Raw genomic sequence first — 24,882 nt, 5'->3', positions numbered from 1 at the left:
TGTTTTGAAGTTTGCGTTTCAAAACCAACATCAATTTTTTCTTCGCAGTAGTGGATAATTCTTTGCTAGAGTCTCATGCTTCAGCCCTGCCCAGTCTGAGCTAATACCAAACATCTGGTCTTGCATGGCATGTACGAGCGTTCAGCTAGGGATGTCGGGCAGGTTGCATGAAATAAATCTAAAGCCAGAGGCCCATGGAATAGCCAGTTCGGAGCAGTTTCATTACAGAAAAATCAACTGTAGGTATCTGTTTCTGTAGTGTAGTGGTTATCACGTTTGCCTCACACGCGAAAGGTCCCCGGTTCGAAACCGGGCAGAAACAGTTGTTATATTGTGTTGGCTACAATGTTGATAGGTGCCGTTTTGCCATGGAATTGTCCAAGCCCTGAAGATTATTTCATGCAATCTCGTTCCAAGAAAGGGAATTCTCTCAAAACACTAAAGTAATCGGCGTGTGGATGTATCTGTTGGTTCTCAGACCTTGCTTTCAAAAGAGCCCTGCAATCGGTTCACTGCTCACCTAGAACAAGCATTAACATGGAGAATTGTTGGCACCAACAGGAATCTTATTTTAGTGGAGTGTTTCTGGCTTTGAGTGCAGAGGCCCTCGGCTCAATTCCAAGATGATCCTTCTCAAGGTGATGATACAAATGCATTGTCACCTTTACGTTCAATGTCAGAATCATTTATTTCCAGTTGGTGGTGTAAGAATGTTTGCAACAGTATGGCGATTTTTCCTAGCCATGCATGAATGAAAGCATATCACTCGCCTTTAGGTGTTTTTCTAATACATTGATATTTGCATCTTCCTTCCTAGCCTGCATGTTTGACTATCTTACAGGCTGCATGTAATAAGTATCACATCAGGGCCCTTCTTCTACTCAATTCACAACTGTTCTATCACGACATAGATAAGAAAGCTGCATCTGCTTTTGTTGTGTAGTGGTAATCAGGTTTACCTGACGTGTGAAAGCCCCATGCTTTGAAAGTACACAGTAACAAAGAAACCGATGACTTTTATAAAAAGGTGTCATGTGCGTCTCTTACTTTGCACAAAAAGTGCCAGAGATGACTTCATTTGCAGTCACTTGAAAAGTAGGGATTCTCCAATAAATGGTAAATGGTTGAAACAAATCTGAAGAAATGCATGACATACCTGTGTGTGTGTGTGTACGCATGTATGTATATATAGGGAGAGAGAGAGCGTCAATATAAACAGACTTTATTTCAATCAAGCTGTATTTTCTATCCTTCAGGAGCAGAATGTTCTGATCATCAGCGCTCCAGAATGTAGTGTTTTCTTGGCAAGCATCACATATTGTGATGTGTTAGCTAAAAGTTCCATATCCTAGAGACTGATATATTCCTCTGTACTTGTACCTTGGGGATTCATCAAAACCTGGCATCATAAGCAGCTTTCTACTGCCACAGACTGGACAGCGAAACAATTTAAAATATCCCAGAAAAAGAAAATAAGCATGCTTAATCAGAGCTTTCTGGACAGGAAGGACCTTTGAGCAAGTGAGGAATAAGCACTGCTTTTGTTAATTTGCATAGGCAGAATAGAGAGTTCTGGGAAAAGGCCGAAATTACAGTCACAGAAAATGGCTGCATCTATAGAGAACGCTAAGAAGTGTTGGCAGCTTTTCCTCTGACCCTGACCACTTTTACAAGCAATCCTATGATAGTCAGCAGGACCCACCCTAAAAAGGAAGGGGCATCCACTTGGACCCTTTCCACCTTTTCTAAATCTGGCCTGATTGAGCACTGATTGAGCAGATAAGCACATGTCATTCTCATTTCAGAAAGGTATTGGTTAGCTTGCTGCTAGCAGCTCAGTTATGTTATGATGTTAGAGGCTATGCAAGGAATGCTTTAGTCCAGCGATATGCAGTTTTTATTGCGCCTTGCATTCAGCAGGAAGATCTTTAGCTTGAATCTGTGGCCTAGGTATTCACCTTGGTATTTCTTTTGGCACAAAGTGAAGGAGTATTTGAGAGAAAATGCACAATGTGTTTCTTATGTTGTTATGAACAACTTGTTACTCTTTCTCATTAAGCTTCAGCCACTGCAGAAATATATAAATAAGGGCTGACTTCCTGTAAGACGTGTCCAAAGCTGGGACGGAATAAAAGGAGACACTTGTAAATGATAGTGCTATCGTTTGAGAAAGGGTAAGTTGAGACTGACTTTCATGCGTATTCACAGACCAAGCATCATAAAGATACCAGCATGATCTTCATTGCGGGCTTAGAGCCGGTATTAGCTTTTGAGAGGTAAGAGGATTTTGAGGGCTCGTTGGTCTAGGGGTATGATTCTCGCTTTGGGTGCGAGAGGTCCCGGGTTCAAATCCCGGACGAGCCCTTTTCTTGGTACTCTTTTCAAGTTGTTTTGAAGTTTGCGTTTCAAAACCAACATCAATTTTTTCTTTGCAGTAGTGGATAATTCTTTGCTAGAGTCTCATGCTTCAGCCCTGCCCAGTCTGAGCTAATACCAAACATCTGGTCTTGCATGGCATGTACGAGCGTTCAGCTAGGGATGTCGGGCAGGTTGCATGAAAGAAATCTAAAGCCAGAGGCCCATGGAATAGCCAGTTCGGAGCAGTTTCATTACAGAAAAATCAACTGTAGGTATCTGTTTCTGTAGTGTAGTGGTTATCACGTTTGCCTCACACGCGAAAGGTCCCTGGTTTGAAACCGGGCAGAAACAGTTGTTATATTGTGTTGGCTACAATGTTGATAGGTGCCGTTTTGCCATGGAATTGTCCAAGCCCTGAAGATTATTTCATGCAATCTCGTTCCAAGAAAGGGAATTCTCTCAAAACACTAAAGTAATCGGCGTGTGGATGTATCTGTTGGTTCTCAGACCTTGCTTTCAAAAGAGCCCTGCAATCGGTTCACTGCTCACCTAGAACAAGCATTAACATGGAGAATTGTTGGCACCAACAGGAATCTTATTTTAGTGGAGTGTTTCTGGCTTTGAGTGCAGAGGCCCTCGGCTCAATTCCAAGATGATCCTTCTCAAGGTGATGATACAAATGCATTGTCACCTTTACGTTTAATGTCAGAATCATTTATTTCCAGTTGGTGGTGTAAGAATGTTTGCAACAGTATGGCGATTTTTCCTAGCCATGCATGAATGAAAGCATATCACTCGCCTTTAGGTGTTTTTCTAATACATTGATATTTGCATCTTCCTTCCTAGCCTGCATGTTTGACTATCTTACAGGCTGCATGTAATAAGTATCACATCAGGGCCCTTCTTCTACTCAATTCACAACTGTTCTATCACGACATAGATAAGAAAGCTGCATCTGCTTTTGTTGTGTAGTGGTAATCAGGTTTACCTGACGTGTGAAAGCCCCATGCTTTGAAAGTACACAGTAACAAAGAAACCGATGACTTTTATAAAAAGGTGTCATGTGTGTCTCTTACTTTGCACAAAAAGTGCCAGAGATGACTTCATTTGCAGTCACTTGAAAAGTAGGGATTCTCCAATAAATGGTAAATGGTTGAAACAAATCTGAAGAAATGCATGACATACCTGTGTGTGTGTGTGTACGCATGTATGTATATATAGGGAGAGAGAGAGCGTCAATATAAACAGACTTTATTTCAATCAAGCTGTCTTTTCTATCCTTCAGGAGCAGAATGTTCTGATCATCAGCGCTCCAGAATGTAGTGTTTTCTTGGCAAGCATCACATATTGTGATGTGTTAGCTAAAAGTTCCATATCCTAGAGACTGATATATTCCTCTGTACTTGTACCTTGGGGATTCATCAAAACCTGGCATCATAAGCAGCTTTCTACTGCCACAGACTTGACAGCGAAACAATTTAAAATATCCCAGAAAAAGAAAATAAGCATGCTTAATCAGAGCTTTCTGGACAGGAAGGACATTTAAGCAAGTGAGGAATAAGCACTGCTTTTGTTAATTTGCATAGGCAGAATAGAGACTTCTGGGAAAAGGCCGAAATTACAGTCACAGAAAATGGCTGCATCTATAGAGAACGCTAAGAAGTGTTGGCAGCTTTTCCTCTGACCCTGGCCACTTTTACAAGCAATCCTATGATAGTCAGCAGGACCCACCCTAAAAAGGAAGGGGCATCCACTTGGACCCTTTCCACCTTTTCTAAATCTCGCCTGATCGAGCCTGATTGAGCACTGATTGAGCAGATAAGCACATGTCATTCTCATTTCAGAAAGGTATTGGTTAGCTTGCTGCTAGCAGCTCAGTTATGTTATGATGTTAGAGGCTATGCAAGGAATGCTTTAGTCCAGCGATATGCAGTTTTTATTGCGCCTTGCATTCAGCAGGAAGATCTTTAGCTTGAATCTGTGGCCTAGGTATTCACCTTGGTATTTTTTTTGGCACAAAGTGAAGGAGTATTTGAGAGAAAATGCACAATGTGTTTCTTATGTTGTTATGAACAACTTGTTACTCTTTCTCATTAAGCTTCAGCCACTGCAGAAATATATAAATAAGGGCTGACTTCCTGTAAGACGTGTCCAAAGCTGGGACGGAATAAAAGAAGACACTTGTAAATGATAGTGCTATCGTTTGAGAAAGGGTAAGTTGAGACTGACTTTCATGCGTATTCACAGACCAAGCATCATAAAGATACCAGCATGATCTTCATTGCGGGCTTAGAGCCGGTATTAGCTTTTGAGAGGTAAGAGGATTTTGAGGGCTCGTTGGTCTAGGGGTATGATTCTCGCTTTGGGTGCGAGAGGTCCCGGGTTCAAATCCCGGACGAGCCCTTTTCTTGGTATTCTTTTCAAGTTGTTTTGAAGTTTGCGTTTCAAAACCAACATCAATTTTTTCTTTGCAGTAGTGGATAATTCTTTGCTAGAGTCTCATGCTTCAGCCCTGCCCAGTCTGAGCTAATACCAAACATCTGGTCTTGCATGGCATGTACGAGCGTTCAGCTAGGGATGTCGGGCAGGTTGCATGAAAGAAATCTAAAGCCAGAGGCCCATGGAATAGCCAGTTCGGAGCAGTTTCATTACAGAAAAATCAACTGTAGGTATCTGTTTCTGTAGTGTAGTGGTTATCACGTTCGCCTCACACGCGAAAGGTCCCCGGTTCGAAACCGGGCAGAAACAGTTGTTATATTGTGTTGGCTACAATGTTGATAGGTGCTGTTTTGCCATGGAATTGTCCAAGCCCTGAAGATTATTTCATGCAATCTCGTTCCAAGAAAGGGAATTCTCTCAAAACACTAAAGTAATCAGCGTGTGGATGTATCTGTTGGTTCTCAGACCTTGCCTTCAAAAGAGCCCTGCAATCGGTTCACTGCTCACCTAGAACAAGCATTAACATGGAGAATTGTTGGCACCAACAGGAATCTTATTTTAGTGGAGTGTTTCTGGCTTTGAGTGCAGAGGCCCTCGGCTCAATTCCAAGATGATCCTTCTCAAGGTGATGATACAAATGCATTGTCACCTTTACGTTTAATGTCAGAATCATTTATTTCCAGTTGGTGGTGTAAGAATGTTTGCAACAGTATGGCGATTTTTCCTAGCCATGCATGAATGAAAGCATATCACTCGCCTTTAGGTGTTTTTCTAATACATTGATATTTGCATCTTCCTTCCTAGCCTGCATGTTTGACTATCTTACAGGCTGCATGTAATAAGTATCACATCAGGGCCCTTCTTCTACTCAATTCACAACTGTTCTATCACGACATAGATAAGAAAGCTGCATCTGCTTTTGTTGTGTAGTGGTAATCAGGTTTACCTGACGTGTGAAAGCCCCATGCTTTGAAAGTACACAGTAACAAAGAAACCGATGACTTTTATAAAAAGGTGTCATGTGTGTCTCTTACTTTGCACAAAAAGTGCCAGAGATGACTTCATTTGCAGTCACTTGAAAAGTAGGGATTCTCCAATAAATGGTAAATGGTTGAAACAAATCTGAAGAAATGCATGACATACCTGTGTGTGTGTGTGTACGCATGTATGTATATATAGGGAGAGAGAGAGCGTCAATATAAACAGACTTTATTTCAATCAAGCTGTCTTTTCTATCCTTCAGGAGCAGAATGTTCTGATCATCAGCGCTCCAGAATGTAGTGTTTTCTTGGCAAGCATCACATATTGTGATGTGTTAGCTAAAAGTTCCATATCCTAGAGACTGACATATTCCTCTGTACTTGTACCTTGGGGATTCATCAAAACCTGGCATCATAAGCAGCTTTCTACTGCCACAGACTGGACAGCGAAACAATTTAAAATATCCCAGAAAAAGAAAATAAGCATGCTTAATCAGAGCTTTCTGGACAGGAAGGACATTTGAGCAAGTGAGGAATAAGCACTGCTTTTGTTAATTTGCATAGGCAGAATAGAGACTTCTGGGAAAAGGCCGAAATTACAGTCACAGAAAATGGCTGCATCTATAGAGAACGCTAAGAAGTGTTGGCAGCTTTTCCTCTGACCCTGGCCACTTTTACAAGCAATCCTATGATAGTCAGCAGGACCCACCCTAAAAAGGAAGGGGCATCCACTTGGACCCTTTCCACCTTTTCTAAATCTCGCCTGATCGAGCCTCATTGAGCACTGATTGAGCAGATAAGCACATGTCATTCTCATTTCAGAAAGGTATTGGTTAGCTTGCTGCTAGCAGCTCAGTTATGTTATGATGTTAGAGGCTATGCAAGGAATGCTTTAGTCCAGCGATATGCAGTTTTTATTGCGCCTTGCATTCAGCAGGAAGATCTTTAGCTTGAATCTGTGGCCTAGGTATTCACCTTGGTATTTCTTTTGGCACAAAGTGAAGGAGTATTTGAGAGAAAATGCACAATGTGTTTCTTATGTTGTTATGAACAACTTGTTACTCTTTCTCATTAAGCTTCAGCCACTGCAGAAATATATAAATAAGGGCTGACTTCCTGTAAGACGTGTCCAAAGCTGGGACGGAATAAAAGGAGACACTTGTAAATGATAGTGCTATCGTTTGAGAAAGGGTAAGTTGAGACTGACTTTCATGCGTATTCACAGACCAAGCATCATAAAGATACCAGCATGATCTTCATTGCGGGCTTAGAGCCGGTATTAGCTTTTGAGAGGTAAGAGGATTTTGAGGGCTCGTTGGTCTAGGGGTATGATTCTCGCTTTGGGTGCGAGAGGTCCCGGGTTCAAATCCCGGACGAGCCCTTTTCTTGGTACTCTTTTCAAGTTGTTTTGAAGTTTGCGTTTCAAAACCAACATCAATTTTTTCTTTGCAGTAGTGGATAATTCTTTGCTAGAGTCTCATGCTTCAGCCCTGCCCAGTCTGAGCTAATACCAAACATCTGGTCTTGCATGGCATGTACGAGCGTTCAGCTAGGGATGTCGGGCAGGTTGCATGAAAGAAATCTAAAGCCAGAGGCCCATGGAATAGCCAGTTCGGAGCAGTTTCATTACAGAAAAATCAACTGTAGGTATCTGTTTCTGTAGTGTAGTGGTTATCACGTTTGCCTCACACGCGAAAGGTCCCTGGTTTGAAACCGGGCAGAAACAGTTGTTATATTGTGTTGGCTACAATGTTGATAGGTGCCGTTTTGCCATGGAATTGTCCAAGCCCTGAAGATTATTTCATGCAATCTCGTTCCAAGAAAGGGAATTCTCTCAAAACACTAAAGTAATCGGCGTGTGGATGTATCTGTTGGTTCTCAGACCTTGCTTTCAAAAGAGCCCTGCAATCAGTTCACTGCTCACCTAGAAGAAGCATTAACATGGAGAATTGTTGGCACCAACAGGAATCTTATTTTAGTGGAGTGTTTCTGGCTTTGAGTGCAGAGGCCCTCGGCTCAATTCCAAGATGATCCTTCTCAAGGTGATGATACAAATGCATTGTCACCTTTACGTTTAATGTCAGAATCATTTATTTCCAGTTGGTGGTGTAAGAATGTTTGCAACAGTATGGCGATTTTTCCTAGCCATGCATGAATGAAAGCATATCACTCGCCTTTAGGTGTTTTTCTAATACATTGATATTTGCATCTTCCTTCCTAGCCTGCATGTTTGACTATCTTACAGGCTGCATGTAATAAGTATCACATCAGGGCCCTTCTTCTACTCAATTCACAACTGTTCTATCACGACATAGATAAGAAAGCTGCATCTGCTTTTGTTGTGTAGTGGTAATCAGGTTTACCTGACGTGTGAAAGCCCCATGCTTTGAAAGTACACAGTAACAAAGAAACCGATGACTTTTATAAAAAGGTGTCATGTGTGTCTCTTACTTTGCACAAAAAGTGCCAGAGATGACTTCATTTGCAGTCACTTGAAAAGTAGGGATTCTCCAATAAATGGTAAATGGTTGAAACAAATCTGAAGAAATGCATGACATACCTGTGTGTGTGTGTGTACGCATGTATGTATATATAGGGAGAGAGAGAGCGTCAATATAAACAGACTTTATTTCAATCAAGCTGTCTTTTCTATCCTTCAGGAGCAGAATGTTCTGATCATCAGCACTCCAGAATGTAGTGTTTTCTTGGCAAGCATCACATATTGTGATGTGTTAGCTAAAAGTTCCATATCCTAGAGACTGATATATTCCTCTGTACTTGTACCTTGGGGATTCATCAAAACCTGGCATCATAAGCAGCTTTCTACTGCCACAGACTTGACAGCGAAACAATTTAAAATATCCCAGAAAAAGAAAATAAGCATGCTTAATCAGAGCTTTCTGGACAGGAAGGACATTTGAGCAAGTGAGGAATAAGCACTGCTTTTGTTAATTTGCATAGGCAGAATAGAGACTTCTGGGAAAAGGCCGAAATTACAGTCACAGAAAATGGCTGCATCTATAGAGAACGCTAAGAAGTGTTGGCAGCTTTTCCTCTGACCCTGGCCACTTTTACAAGCAATCCTATGATAGTCAGCAGGACCCACCCTAAAAAGGAAGGGGCATCCACTTGGACCCTTTCCACCTTTTCTAAATCTCGCCTGATCGAGCCTGATTGAGCACTGATTGAGCAGATAAGCACATGTCATTCTCATTTCAGAAAGGTATTGGTTAGCTTGCTGCTAGCAGCTCAGTTATGTTATGATGTTAGAGGCTATGCAAGGAATGCTTTCGTCCAGCGATATGCAGTTTTTATTGCGCCTTGCATTCAGCAGGAAGATCTTTAGCTTGAATCTGTGACCTAGGTATTCACCTTGGTATTTCTTTTGGCACAAAGTGAAGGAGTATTTGAGAGAAAATGCACAATGTGTTTCTTATGTTGTTATGAACAACTTGTTACTCTTTCTCATTAAGCTTCAGCCACTGCAGAAATATATAAATAAGGGCTGACTTCCTGTAAGACGTGTCCAAAGCTGGGACGGAATAAAAGGAGACACTTGTAAATGATAGTGCTATCGTTTGAGAAAGGGTAAGTTGAGACTGACTTTCATGCGTATTCACAGACCAAGCATCATAAAGATACCAGCATGATCTTCATTGCGGGCTTAGAGCCGGTATTAGCTTTTGAGAGGTAAGAGGATTTTGAGGGCTCGTTGGTCTAGGGGTATGATTCTCGCTTTGGGTGCGAGAGGTCCCGGGTTCAAATCCCGGACGAGCCCTTTTCTTGGTACTCTTTTCAAGTTGTTTTGAAGTTTGCGTTTCAAAACCAACATCAATTTTTTCTTTGCAGTAGTGGATAATTCTTTGCTAGAGTCTCATGCTTCAGCCCTGCCCAGTCTGAGCTAATACCAAACATCTGGTCTTGCATGGCATGTACGAGCGTTCAGCTAGGGATGTCGGGCAGGTTGCATGAAAGAAATCTAAAGCCAGAGGCCCATGGAATAGCCAGTTCGGAGCAGTTTCATTACAGAAAAATCAACTGTAGGTATCTGTTTCTGTAGTGTAGTGGTTATCACGTTTGCCTCACACGCGAAAGGTCCCCGGTTTGAAACCGGGCAGAAACAGTTGTTATATTGTGTTGGCTACAATGTTGATAGGTGCCGTTTTGCCATGGAATTGTCCAAGCCCTGAAGATTATTTCATGCAATCTCGTTCCAAGAAAGGGAATTCTCTCAAAACACTAAAGTAATCGGCGTGTGGATGTATCTGTTGGTTCTCAGACCTTGCTTTCAAAAGAGCCCTGCAATCGGTTCACTGCTCTCCTAGAACAAGCATTAACATGGAGAATTGTTGGCACCAACAGGAATCTTATTTTAGTGGAGTGTTTCTGGCTTTGAGTGCAGAGGCCCTCGGCTCAATTCCAAGATGATCCTTCTCAAGGTGATGATACAAATGCATTGTCACCTTTACGTTTAATGTCAGAATCATTTATTTCCAGTTGGTGGTGTAAGAATGTTTGCAACAGTATGGCGATTTTTCCTAGCCATGCATGAATGAAAGCATATCACTCGCCTTTAGGTGTTTTTCTAATACATTGATATTTGCATCTTCCTTCCTAGCCTGCATGTTTGACTATCTTACAGGCTGCATGTAATAAGTATCACATCAGGGCCCTTCTTCTACTCAATTCACAACTGTTCTATCACGACATAGATAAGAAAGCTGCATCTGCTTTTGTTGTGTAGTGGTAATCAGGTTTACCTGACGTGTGAAAGCCCCATGCTTTGAAAGTACACAGTAACAAAGAAACCGATGACTTTTATAAAAAGGTGTCATGTGTGTCTCTTACTTTGCACAAAAAGTGCCAGAGATGACTTCATTTGCAGTCACTTGAAAAGTAGGGATTCTCCAATAAATGGTAAATGGTTGAAACAAATCTGAAGAAATGCATGACATACCTGTGTGTGTGTGTGTACGCATGTATGTATATATAGGGAGAGAGAGAGCGTCAATATAAACAGACTTTATTTCAATCAAGCTGTCTTTTCTATCCTTCAGGAGCAGAATGTTCTGATCATCAGCGCTCCAGAATGTAGTGTTTTCTTGGCAAGCATCACATATTGTGATGTGTTAGCTAAAAGTTCCATATCCTAGAGACTGATATATTCCTCTGTACTTGTACCTTGGGGATTCATCAAAACCTGGCATCATAAGCAGCTTTCTACTGCCACAGACTGGACAGCGAAACAATTTAAAATATCCCAGAAAAAGAAAATAAGCATGCTTAATCAGAGCTTTCTGGACAGGAAGGACATTTGAGCAAGTGAGGAATAAGCACTGCTTTTGTTAATTTGCATAGGCAGAATAGAGACTTCTGGGAAAAGGCCGAAATTACAGTCACAGAAAATGGCTGCATCTATAGAGAACGCTAAGAAGTGTTGGCAGCTTTTCCTCTGACCCTGGCCACTTTTACAAGCAATCCTATGATAGTCAGCAGGACCCACCCTAAAAAGGAAGGGGCATCCACTTGGACCCTTTCCACCTTTTCTAAATCTCGCCTGATCGAGCACTGATTGAGCAGATAAGCACATGTCATTCTCATTTCAGAAAGGTATTGGTTAGCTTGCTGCTAGCAGCTCAGTTATGTTATGATGTTAGAGGCTATGCAAGGAATGCTTTAGTCCAGCGATATGCAGTTTTTATTGCACCTTGCATTCAGCAGGAAGATCTTTAGCTTGAATCTGTGGCCTAGGTATTCACCTTGGTATTTTTTTTGGCACAAAGTGAAGGAGTAATTGAGAGAAAATGCACAATGTGTTTCTTATGTTGTTATGAACAACTTGTTACTCTTTCTCATTAAGCTTCAGCCACTGCAGAAATATATAAATAAGGGCTGACTTCCTGTAAGACGTGTCCAAAGCTGGGACGGAATAAAAGGAGACACTTGTAAATGATAGTGCTATCGTTTGAGAAAGGGTAAGTTGAGACTGACTTTCATGCGTATTCACAGACCAAGCATCATAAAGATACCAGCATGATCTTCATTGCGGGCTTAGAGCCGGTATTAGCTTTTGAGAGGTAAGAGGATTTTGAGGGCTCGTTGGTCTAGGGGTATGATTCTCGCTTTGGGTGCGAGAGGTCCCGGGTTCAAATCCCGGACGAGCCCTTTTCTTGGTATTCTTTTCAAGTTGTTTTGAAGTTTGCGTTTCAAAACCAACATCAATTTTTTCTTTGCAGTAGTGGATAATTCTTTGCTAGAGTCTCATGCTTCAGCCCTGCCCAGTCTGAGCTAATACCAAACATCTGGTCTTGCATGGCATGTACGAGCGTTCAGCTAGGGATGTCGGGCAGGTTGCATGAAAGAAATCTAAAGCCAGAGGCCCATGGAATAGCCAGTTCGGAGCAGTTTCATTACAGAAAAATCAACTGTAGGTATCTGTTTCTGTAGTGTAGTGGTTATCACGTTCGCCTCACACGCGAAAGGTCCCCGGTTCGAAACCGGGCAGAAACAGTTGTTATATTGTGTTGGCTACAATGTTGATAGGTGCTGTTTTGCCATGGAATTGTCCAAGCCCTGAAGATTATTTCATGCAATCTCGTTCCAAGAAAGGGAATTCTCTCAAAACACTAAAGTAATCAGCGTGTGGATGTATCTGTTGGTTCTCAGACCTTGCCTTCAAAAGAGCCCTGCAATCGGTTCACTGCTCACCTAGAACAAGCATTAACATGGAGAATTGTTGGCACCAACAGGAATCTTATTTTAGTGGAGTGTTTCTGGCTTTGAGTGCAGAGGCCCTCGGCTCAATTCCAAGATGATCCTTCTCAAGGTGATGATACAAATGCATTGTCACCTTTACGTTTAATGTCAGAATCATTTATTTCCAGTTGGTGGTGTAAGAATGTTTGCAACAGTATGGCGATTTTTCCTAGCCATGCATGAATGAAAGCATATCACTCGCCTTTAGGTGTTTTTCTAATACATTGATATTTGCATCTTCCTTCCTAGCCTGCATGTTTGACTATCTTACAGGGTGCATGTAATAAGTATCACATCAGGGCCCTTCTTCTACTCAATTCACAACTGTTCTATCACGACATAGATAAGAAAGCTGCATCTGCTTTTGTTGTGTAGTGGTAATCAGGTTTACCTGACGTGTGAAAGCCCCATGCTTTGAAAGTACACAGTAACAAAGAAACCGATGACTTTTATAAAAAGGTGTCATGTGTGTCTCTTACTTTGCACAAAAAGTGCCAGAGATGACTTCATTTGCAGTCACTTGAAAAGTAGGGATTCTCCAATAAATGGTAAATGGTTGAAACAAATCTGAAGAAATGCATGACATACCTGTGTGTGTGTGTGTACGCATGTATGTATATATAGGGAGAGAGAGAGCGTCAATATAAACAGACTTTATTTCAATCAAGCTGTCTTTTCTATCCTTCAGGAGCAGAATGTTCTGATCATCAGCGCTCCAGAATGTAGTGTTTTCTTGGCAAGCATCACATATTGTGATGTGTTAGCTAAAAGTTCCATATCCTAGAGACTGACATATTCCTCTGTACTTGTACCTTGGGGATTCATCAAAACCTGGCATCATAAGCAGCTTTCTACTGCCACAGACTGGACAGCGAAACAATTTAAAATATCCCAGAAAAAGAAAATAAGCATGCTTAATCAGAGCTTTCTGGACAGGAAGGACATTTGATCAAGTGAGGAATAAGCACTGCTTTTGTTAATTTGCATAGGCAGAATAGAGACTTCTGGGAAAAGGCCGAAATTACAGTCACAGAAAATGGCTGCATCTATAGAGAACGCTAAGAAGTGTTGGCAGCTTTTCCTCTGACCCTGGCCACTTTTACAAGCAATCCTATGATAGTCAGCAGGACCCACCCTAAAAAGGAAGGGGCATCCACTTGGACCCTTTCCACCTTTTCTAAATCTCGCCTGATCGAGCCTCATTGAGCACTGATTGAGCAGATAAGCACATGTCATTCTCATTTCAGAAAGGTATTGGTTAGCTTGCTGCTAGCAGCTCAGTTATGTTATGATGTTAGAGGCTATGCAAGGAATGCTTTAGTCCAGCGATATGCAGTTTTTATTGCGCCTTGCATTCAGCAGGAAGATCTTTAGCTTGAATCTGTGGCCTAGGTATTCACCTTGGTATTTCTTTTGGCACAAAGTGAAGGAGTATTTGAGAGAAAATGCACAATGTGTTTCTTAGGTTGTTATGAACAACTTGTTATTCTTTCTCATTAAGCTTCAGCCACTGCAGAAATATATAAATAAGGGCTGACTTCCTGTAAGACGTGTCCAAAGCTGGGACGGAATAAAAGGAGACACTTGTAAATGATAGTGCTATCGTTTGAGAAAGGGTAAGTTGAGACTGACTTTCATGCGTATTCACAGACCAAGCATCATAAAGATACCAGCATGATCTTCATTGCGGGCTTAGAGCCGGTATTAGCTTTTGAGAGGTAAGAGGATTTTGAGGGCTCGTTGGTCTAGGGGTATGATTCTCGCTTTGGGTGCGAGAGGTCCCGGGTTCAAATCCCGGACGAGCCCTTTTCTTGGTACTCTTTTCAAGTTGTTTTGAAGTTTGCGTTTCAAAACCAACATCAATTTTTTCTTCGCAGTAGTGGATAATTCTTTGCTAGAGTCTCATGCTTCAGCCCTGCCCAGTCTGAGCTAATACCAAACATCTGGTCTTGCATGGCATGTACGAGCGTTCAGCTAGGGATGTCGGGCAGGTTGCATGAAATAAATCTAAAGCCAGAGGCCCATGGAATAGCCAGTTCGGAGCAGTTTCATTACAGAAAAATCAACTGTAGGTATCTGTTTCTGTAGTGTAGTGGTTATCACGTTTGCCTCACACGCGAAAGGTCCCCGGTTCGAAACCGGGCAGAAACAGTTGTTATATTGTGTTGGCTACAATGTTGATAGGTGCCTTTTTGCCATGGAATTGTCCAAGCCCTGAAGATTATTTCATGCAATCTCGTTCCAAGAAAGGGAATTCTCTCAAAACACTAAAGTAATCGGCGTGTGGATGTATCTGTTGGTTCTCAGACCTTGCTTTCAAAAGAGCCCTGCAATCGGTTCACTGCTCACCTAGAACAAGCATTAACATGGAGAATTGTTGGCACCAACAGGAATCTTATTTTAGTGGAGTGTTTCTGGCTTTGAGTGCAGAGGCCCTCGGCTCAATTCCAAGATGATCCTTCTCAAGGTGATGATACAAATGCATTGTCACCTTTACGTTCAATGTCAGAATCATTTATTTCCAGTTGGTGGTGTAAGAATGTTTGCAACAGTATGGCGATTTTTCCTAGCCATGCATGAATGAAAGCATATCACTCGCCTTTAGGTGTTTTTCTAATACATTGATATTTGCATCTTCCTTCCTAGCCTGCATGTTTGACTATCTTACAGGCTGCATGTAATAAGTATCACATCAGGGCCCTTCTTCTACTCAATTCACAACTGTTCTATCACGACATAGATAAGAAAGCTGCATCTGCTTTTGTTGTGTAGTGGTAATCAGGTTTACCTGACGTGTGAAAGCCCCATGCTTTGAAAGTACACAGTAACAAAGAAACCGATGACTTTTATAAAAAGGTGTCATGTGCGTCTCTTACTTTGCACAAAAAGTGCCAGAGATGACTTCATTTGCAGTCACTTGAAAAGTAGGGATTCTCCAATAAATGGTAAATGGTTGAAACAAATCTGAAGAAATGCATGACATACCTGTGTGTGTGTGTGTACGCATGTATGTATATATAGGGAGAGAGAGAGCGTCAATATAAACAGACTTTATTTCAATCAAGCTGTCTTTTCTATCCTTCAGGAGCAGAATGTTCTGATCATCAGCGCTCCAGAATGTAGTGTTTTCTTGGCAAGCATCACATATTGTGATGTGTTAGCTAAAAGTTCCATATCCTAGAGACTGATATATTCCTCTGTACTTGTACCTTGGGGATTCATCAAAACCTGGCATCATAAGCAGCTTTCTACTGCCACAGACTGGACAGCGAAACAATTTAAAATATCCCAGAAAAAGAAAATAAGCATGCTTAATCAGAGCTTTCTGGACAGGAAGGACCTTTGAGCAAGTGAGGAATAAGCACTGCTTTTGTTAATTTGCATAGGCAGAATAGAGAGTTCTGGGAAAAGGCCGAAATTACAGTCACAGAAAATGGCTGCATCTATAGAGAACGCTAAGAAGTGTTGGCAGCTTTTCCTCTGACCCTGACCACTTTTACAAGCAATCCTATGATAGTCAGCAGGACCCACCCTAAAAAGGAAGGGGCATCCACTTGGACCCTTTCCACCTTTTCTAAATCTGGCCTGATTGAGCACTGATTGAGCAGATAAGCACATGTCATTCTCATTTCAGAAAGGTATTGGTTAGCTTGCTGCTAGCAGCTCAGTTATGTTATGATGTTAGAGGCTATGCAAGGAATGCTTTAGTCCAGCGATATGCAGTTTTTATTGCGCCTTGCATTCAGCAGGAAGATCTTTAGCTTGAATCTGTGGCCTAGGTATTCACCTTGGTATTTCTTTTGGCACAAAGTGAAGGAGTATTTGAGAGAAAATGCACAATGTGTTTCTTATGTTGTTATGAACAACTTGTTACTCTTTCTCATTAAGCTTCAGCCACTGCAGAAATATATAAATAAGGGCTGACTTCCTGTAAGACGTGTCCAAAGCTGGGACGGAATAAAAGGAGACACTTGTAAATGATAGTGCTATCGTTTGAGAAAGGGTAAGTTGAGACTGACTTTCATGCGTATTCACAGACCAAGCATCATAAAGATACCAGCATGATCTTCATTGCGGGCTTAGAGCCGGTATTAGCTTTTGAGAGGTAAGAGGATTTTGAGGGCTCGTTGGTCTAGGGGTATGATTCTCGCTTTGGGTGCGAGAGGTCCCGGGTTCAAATCCCGGACGAGCCCTTTTCTTGGTACTCTTTTCAAGTTGTTTTGAAGTTTGCGTTTCAAAACCAACATCAATTTTTTCTTTGCAGTAGTGGATAATTCTTTGCTAGAGTCTCATGCTTCAGCCCTGCCCAGTCTGAGCTAATACCAAACATCTGGTCTTGCATGGCATGTACGAGCGTTCAGCTAGGGATGTCGGGCAGGTTGCATGAAAGAAATCTAAAGCCAGAGGCCCATGGAATAGCCAGTTCGGAGCAGTTTCATTACAGAAAAATCAACTGTAGGTATCTGTTTCTGTAGTGTAGTGGTTATCACGTTTGCCTCACACGCGAAAGGTCCCTGGTTTGAAACCGGGCAGAAACAGTTGTTATATTGTGTTGGCTACAATGTTGATAGGTGCCGTTTTGCCATGGAATTGTCCAAGCCCTGAAGATTATTTCATGCAATCTCGTTCCAAGAAAGGGAATTCTCTCAAAACACTAAAGTAATCGGCGTGTGGATGTATCTGTTGGTTCTCAGACCTTGCTTTCAAAAGAGCCCTGCAATCGGTTCACTGCTCACCTAGAACAAGCATTAACATGGAGAATTGTTGGCACCAACAGGAATCTTATTTTAGTGGAGTGTTTCTGGCTTTGAGTGCAGAGGCCCTCGGCTCAATTCCAAGATGATCCTTCTCAAGGTGATGATACAAATGCATTGTCACCTTTACGTTTAATGTCAGAATCATTTATTTCCAGTTGGTGGTGTAAGAATGTTTGCAACAGTATGGCGATTTTTCCTAGCCATGCATGAATGAAAGCATATCACTCGCCTTTAGGTGTTTTTCTAATACATTGATATTTGCATCTTCCTTCCTAGCCTGCATGTTTGACTATCTTACAGGCTGCATGTAATAAGTATCACATCAGGGCCCTTCTTCTACTCAATTCACAACTGTTCTATCACGACATAGATAAGAAAGCTGCATCTGCTTTTGTTGTGTAGTGGTAATCAGGTTTACCTGACGTGTGAAAGCCCCATGCTTTGAAAGTACACAGTAACAAAGAAACCGATGACTTTTATAAAAAGGTGTCATGTGTGTCTCTTACTTTGCACAAAAAGTGCCAGAGATGACTTCATTTGCAGTCACTTGAAAAGTAGGGATTCTCCAATAAATGGTAAATGGTTGAAACAAATCTGAAGAAATGCATGACATACCTGTGTGTGTGTGTGTACGCATGTATGTATATATAGGGAGAGAGAGAGCGTCAATATAAACAGACTTTATTTCAATCAAGCTGTCTTTTCTATCCTTCAGGAGCAGAATGTTCTGATCATCAGCGCTCCAGAATGTAGTGTTTTCTTGGCAAGCATCACATATTGTGATGTGTTAGCTAAAAGTTCCATATCCTAGAGACTGATATATTCCTCTGTACTTGTACCTTGGGGATTCATCAAAACCTGGCATCATAAGCAGCTTTCTACTGCCACAGACTTGACAGCGAAACAATTTAAAATATCCCAGAAAAAGAAAATAAGCATGCTTAATCAGAGCTTTCTGGACAGGAAGGACATTTGAGCAAGTGAGGAATAAGCACTGCTTTTGTTAATTTGCATAGGCAGAATAGAGACTTCTGGGAAAAGGCCGAAATTACAGTCACAGAAAATGGCTGCATCTATAGAGAACGCTAAGAAGTGTTGGCAGCTTTTCCTCTGACCCTGGCCACTTTTACAAGCAATCCTATGATAGTCAGCAGGACCCACCCTAAAAAGGAAGGGGCATCCACTTGGACCCTTTCCACCTTTTCTAAATCTCGCCTGATCGAGCCTGATTGAGCACTGATTGAGCAGATAAGCACATGTCATTCTCATTTCAGAAAGGTATTGGTTAGCTTGCTGCTAGCAGCTCAGTTATGTTATGATGTTAGAGGCTATGCAAGGAATGCTTTCGTCCAGCGATATGCAGTTTTTATTGCGCCTTGCATTCAGCAGGAAGATCTTTAGCTTGAATCTGTGGCCTAGGTATTCACCTTGGTATTTCTTTTGGCACAAAGTGAAGGAGTATTTGAGAGAAAATGCACAATGTGTTTCTTATGTTGTTATGAACAACTTGTTACTCTTTCTCATTAAGCTTCAGCCACTGCAGAAATATATAAATAAGGGCTGACTTCCTGTAAGACGTGTCCAAAGCTGGGACGGAATAAAAGGAGACACTTGTAAATGATAGTGCTATCGTTTGAGAAAGGGTAAGTTGAGACTGACTTTCATGCGTATTCACAGACCAAGCATCATAAAGATACCAGCATGATCTTCATTGCGGGCTTAGAGCCGGTATTAGCTTTTGAGAGGTAAGAGGATTTTGAGGGCTCGTTGGTCTAGGGGTATGATTCTCGCTTTGGGTGCGAGAGGTCCCGGGTTCAAATCCCGGACGAGCCCTTTTCTTGGTACTCTTTTCAAGTTGTTTTGAAGTTTGCGTTTCAAAACCAACATCAATTTTTTCTTTGCAGTAGTGGATAATTCTTTGCTAGAGTCTCATGCTTCAGCCCTGCCCAGTCTGAGCTAATACCAAACATCTGGTCTTGCATGGCATGTACGAGCGTTCAGCTAGGGATGTCGGGCAGGTTGCATGAAAGAAATCTAAAGCCAGAGGCCCATGGAATAGCCAGTTCGGAGCAGTTTCATTACAGAAAAATCAACTGTAGGTATCTGTTTCTGTAGTGTAGTGGTTATCACGTTTGCCTCACACGCGAAAGGTCCCTGGTTTGAAACCGGGCAGAAACAGTTGTTATATTGTGTTGGCTACAATGTTGATAGGTGCCGTTTTGCCATGGAATTGTCCAAGCCCTGAAGATTATTTCATGCAATCTCGTTCCAAGAAAGGGAATTCTCTCAAAACACTAAAGTAATCGGCGTGTGGATGTATCTGTTGGTTCTCAGACCTTGCTTTCAAAAGAGCCCTGCAATCAGTTCACTGCTCACCTAGAAGAAGCATTAACATGGAGAATTGTTGGCACCAACAGGAATCTTATTTTAGTGGAGTGTTTCTGGCTTTGAGTGCAGAGGCCCTCGGCTCAATTCCAAGATGATCCTTCTCAAGGTGATGATACAAATGCATTGTCACCTTTACGTTTAATGTCAGAATCATTTATTTCCAGTTGGTGGTGTAAGAATGTTTGCAACAGTATGGCGATTTTTCCTAGCCATGCATGAATGAAAGCATATCACTCGCCTTTAGGTGTTTTTCTAATACATTGATATTTGCATCTTCCTTCCTAGCCTGCATGTTTGACTATCTTACAGGCTGCATGTAATAAGTATCACATCAGGGCCCTTCTTCTACTCAATTCACAACTGTTCTATCACGACATAGATAAGAAAGCTGCATCTGCTTTTGTTGTGTAGTGGTAATCAGGTTTACCTGACGTGTGAAAGCCCCATGCTTTGAAAGTACACAGTAACAAAGAAACCGATGACTTTTATAAAAAGGTGTCATGTGTGTCTCTTACTTTGCACAAAAAGTGCCAGAGATGACTTCATTTGCAGTCACTTGAAAAGTAGGGATTCTCCAATAAATGGTAAATGGTTGAAACAAATCTGAAGAAATGCATGACATACCTGTGTGTGTGTGTGTACGCATGTATGTATATATAGGGAGAGAGAGAGCGTCAATATAAACAGACTTTATTTCAATCAAGCTGTCTTTTCTATCCTTCAGGAGCAGAATGTTCTGATCATCAGCACTCCAGAATGTAGTGTTTTCTTGGCAAGCATCACATATTGTGATGTGTTAGCTAAAAGTTCCATATCCTAGAGACTGATATATTCCTCTGTACTTGTACCTTGGGGATTCATCAAAACCTGGCATCATAAGCAGCTTTCTACTGCCACAGACTTGACAGCGAAACAATTTAAAATATCCCAGAAAAAGAAAATAAGCATGCTTAATCAGAGCTTTCTGGACAGGAAGGACATTTGAGCAAGTGAGGAATAAGCACTGCTTTTGTTAATTTGCATAGGCAGAATAGAGACTTCTGGGAAAAGGCCGAAATTACAGTCACAGAAAATGGCTGCATCTATAGAGAACGCTAAGAAGTGTTGGCAGCTTTTCCTCTGACCCTGGCCACTTTTACAAGCAATCCTATGATAGTCAGCAGGACCCACCCTAAAAAGGAAGGGGCATCCACTTGGACCCTTTCCACCTTTTCTAAATCTCGCCTGATCGAGCCTGATTGAGCACTGATTGAGCAGATAAGCACATGTCATTCTCATTTCAGAAAGGTATTGGTTAGCTTGCTGCTAGCAGCTCAGTTATGTTATGATGTTAGAGGCTATGCAAGGAATGCTTTCGTCCAGCGATATGCAGTTTTTATTGCGCCTTGCATTCAGCAGGAAGATCTTTAGCTTGAATCTGTGACCTAGGTATTCACCTTGGTATTTCTTTTGGCACAAAGTGAAGGAGTATTTGAGAGAAAATGCACAATGTGTTTCTTATGTTGTTATGAACAACTTGTTACTCTTTCTCATTAAGCTTCAGCCACTGCAGAAATATATAAATAAGGGCTGACTTCCTGTAAGACGTGTCCAAAGCTGGGACGGAATAAAAGGAGACACTTGTAAATGATAGTGCTATCGTTTGAGAAAGGGTAAGTTGAGACTGACTTTCATGCGTATTCACAGACCAAGCATCATAAAGATACCAGCATGATCTTCATTGCGGGCTTAGAGCCGGTATTAGCTTTTGAGAGGTAAGAGGATTTTGAGGGCTCGTTGGTCTAGGGGTATGATTCTCGCTTTGGGTGCGAGAGGTCCCGGGTTCAAATCCCGGACGAGCCCTTTTCTTGGTACTCTTTTCAAGTTGTTTTGAAGTTTGCGTTTCAAAACCAACATCAATTTTTTCTTTGCAGTAGTGGATAATTCTTTGCTAGAGTCTCATGCTTCAGCCCTGCCCAGTCTGAGCTAATACCAAACATCTGGTCTTGCATGGCATGTACGAGCGTTCAGCTAGGGATGTCGGGCAGGTTGCATGAAAGAAATCTAAAGCCAGAGGCCCATGGAATAGCCAGTTCGGAGCAGTTTCATTACAGAAAAATCAACTGTAGGTATCTGTTTCTGTAGTGTAGTGGTTATCACGTTTGCCTCACACGCGAAAGGTCCCCGGTTTGAAACCGGGCAGAAACAGTTGTTATATTGTGTTGGCTACAATGTTGATAGGTGCCGTTTTGCCATGGAATTGTCCAAGCCCTGAAGATTATTTCATGCAATCTCGTTCCAAGAAAGGGAATTCTCTCAAAACACTAAAGTAATCGGCGTGTGGATGTATCTGTTGGTTCTCAGACCTTGCTTTCAAAAGAGCCCTGCAATCGGTTCACTGCTCTCCTAGAACAAGCATTAACATGGAGAATTGTTGGCACCAACAGGAATCTTATTTTAGTGGAGTGTTTCTGGCTTTGAGTGCAGAGGCCCTCGGCTCAATTCCAAGATGATCCTTCTCAAGGTGATGATACAAATGCATTGTCACCTTTACGTTTAATGTCAGAATCATTTATTTCCAGTTGGTGGTGTAAGAATGTTTGCAACAGTATGGCGATTTTTCCTAGCCATGCATGAATGAAAGCATATCACTCGCCTTTAGGTGTTTTTCTAATACATTGATATTTGCATCTTCCTTCCTAGCCTGCATGTTTGACTATCTTACAGGCTGCATGTAATAAGTATCACATCAGGGCCCTTCTTCTACTCAATTCACAACTGTTCTATCACGACATAGATAAGAAAGCTGCATCTGCTTTTGTTGTGTAGTGGTAATCAGGTTTACCTGACGTGTGAAAGCCCCATGCTTTGAAAGTACACAGTAACAAAGAAACCGATGACTTTTATAAAAAGGTGTCATGTGTGTCTCTTACTTTGCACAAAAAGTGCCAGAGATGACTTCATTTGCAGTCACTTGAAAAGTAGGGATTCTCCAATAAATGGTAAATGGTTGAAACAAATCTGAAGAAATGCATGACATACCTGTGTGTGTGTGTGTACGCATGTATGTATATATAGGGAGAGAGAGAGCGTCAATATAAACAGACTTTATTTCAATCAAGCTGTCTTTTCTATCCTTCAGGAGCAGAATGTTCTGATCATCAGCGCTCCAGAATGTAGTGTTTTCTTGGCAAGCATCACATATTGTGATGTGTTAGCTAAAAGTTCCATATCCTAGAGACTGATATATTCCTCTGTACTTGTACCTTGGGGATTCATCAAAACCTGGCATCATAAGCAGCTTTCTACTGCCACAGACTGGACAGCGAAACAATTTAAAATATCCCAGAAAAAGAAAATAAGCATGCTTAATCAGAGCTTTCTGGACAGGAAGGACATTTGAGCAAGTGAGGAATAAGCACTGCTTTTGTTAATTTGCATAGGCAGAATAGAGACTTCTGGGAAAAGGCCGAAATTACAGTCACAGAAAATGGCTGCATCTATAGAGAACGCTAAGAAGTGTTGGCAGCTTTTCCTCTGACCCTGGCCACTTTTACAAGCAATCCTATGATAGTCAGCAGGACCCACCCTAAAAAGGAAGGGGCATCCACTTGGACCCTTTCCACCTTTTCTAAATCTCGCCTGATCGAGCACTGATTGAGCAGATAAGCACATGTCATTCTCATTTCAGAAAGGTATTGGTTAGCTTGCTGCTAGCAGCTCAGTTATGTTATGATGTTAGAGGCTATGCAAGGAATGCTTTAGTCCAGCGATATGCAGTTTTTATTGCACCTTGCATTCAGCAGGAAGATCTTTAGCTTGAATCTGTGGCCTAGGTATTCACCTTGGTATTTTTTTTGGCACAAAGTGAAGGAGTAATTGAGAGAAAATGCACAATGTGTTTCTTATGTTGTTATGAACAACTTGTTACTCTTTCTCATTAAGCTTCAGCCACTGCAGAAATATATAAATAAGGGCTGACTTCCTGTAAGACGTGTCCAAAGCTGGGACGGAATAAAAGGAGACACTTGTAAATGATAGTGCTATCGTTTGAGAAAGGGTAAGTTGAGACTGACTTTCATGCGTATTCACAGACCAAGCATCATAAAGATACCAGCATGATCTTCATTGCGGGCTTAGAGCCGGTATTAGCTTTTGAGAGGTAAGAGGATTTTGAGGGCTCGTTGGTCTAGGGGTATTATTCTCGCTTTGGGTGCGAGAGGTCCCGGGTTCAAATCCCGGACGAGCCCTTTTCTTGGTATTCTTTTCAAGTTGTTTTGAAGTTTGCGTTTCAAAACCAACATCAATTTTTTCTTTGCAGTAGTGGATAATTCTTTGCTAGAGTCTCATGCTTCAGCCCTGCCCAGTCTGAGCTAATACCAAACATCTGGTCTTGCATGGCATGTACGAGCGTTCAGCTAGGGATGTCGGGCAGGTTGCATGAAAGAAATCTAAAGCCAGAGGCCCATGGAATAGCCAGTTCGGAGCAGTTTCATTACAGAAAAATCAACTGTAGGTATCTGTTTCTGTAGTGTAGTGGTTATCACGTTCGCCTCACACGCGAAAGGTCCCCGGTTCGAAACCGGGCAGAAACAGTTGTTATATTGTGTTGGCTACAATGTTGATAGGTGCTGTTTTGCCATGGAATTGTCCAAGCCCTGAAGATTATTTCATGCAATCTCGTTCCAAGAAAGGGAATTCTCTCAAAACACTAAAGTAATCAGCGTGTGGATGTATCTGTTGGTTCTCAGACCTTGCCTTCAAAAGAGCCCTGCAATCGGTTCACTGCTCACCTAGAACAAGCATTAACATGGAGAATTGTTGGCACCAACAGGAATCTTATTTTAGTGGAGTGTTTCTGGCTTTGAGTGCAGAGGCCCTCGGCTCAATTCCAAGATGATCCTTCTCAAGGTGATGATACAAATGCATTGTCACCTTTACGTTTAATGTCAGAATCATTTATTTCCAGTTGGTGGTGTAAGAATGTTTGCAACAGTATGGCGATTTTTCCTAGCCATGCATGAATGAAAGCATATCACTCGCCTTTAGGTGTTTTTCTAATACATTGATATTTGCATCTTCCTTCCTAGCCTGCATGTTTGACTATCTTACAGGCTGCATGTAATAAGTATCACATCAGGGCCCTTCTTCTACTCAATTCACAACTGTTCTATCACGACATAGATAAGAAAGCTGCATCTGCTTTTGTTGTGTAGTGGTAATCA

At 41.7% G+C, this 24,882-nt stretch overlaps 3 non-coding genes across 3 annotated transcripts; all 3 read left to right on the top strand.

Annotated features, from left to right (window-relative positions):
• Positions 1-5,033: 5,033 nt before the first annotated feature.
• On the top strand, positions 5,034-5,106 carry TRNAV-CAC (transfer RNA valine (anticodon CAC)). The gene has a single exon. It is a non-coding gene; the product is annotated as a tRNA-Val (tRNA).
• Positions 5,107-12,214: 7,108 nt separating this feature from the next.
• Positions 12,215-12,287, top strand: TRNAV-CAC (transfer RNA valine (anticodon CAC)). The gene has a single exon. It is a non-coding gene; the product is annotated as a tRNA-Val (tRNA).
• Positions 12,288-24,179: 11,892 nt separating this feature from the next.
• Positions 24,180-24,252, top strand: TRNAV-CAC (transfer RNA valine (anticodon CAC)). Its single transcript has one exon. It is a non-coding gene; the product is annotated as a tRNA-Val (tRNA).
• Positions 24,253-24,882: the final 630 nt, after the last annotated feature.

Source organism: Triturus cristatus, chromosome 8 (genome assembly GCF_964204655.1).
Source record: "Triturus cristatus chromosome 8, aTriCri1.1, whole genome shotgun sequence".
NCBI classification, from domain to species: Eukaryota; Metazoa; Chordata; class Amphibia; order Caudata; family Salamandridae; genus Triturus; species Triturus cristatus.
Note: the sequence above shows the minus strand (reverse complement) of the source record. Positions and strands in the feature narration are given on the sequence as shown.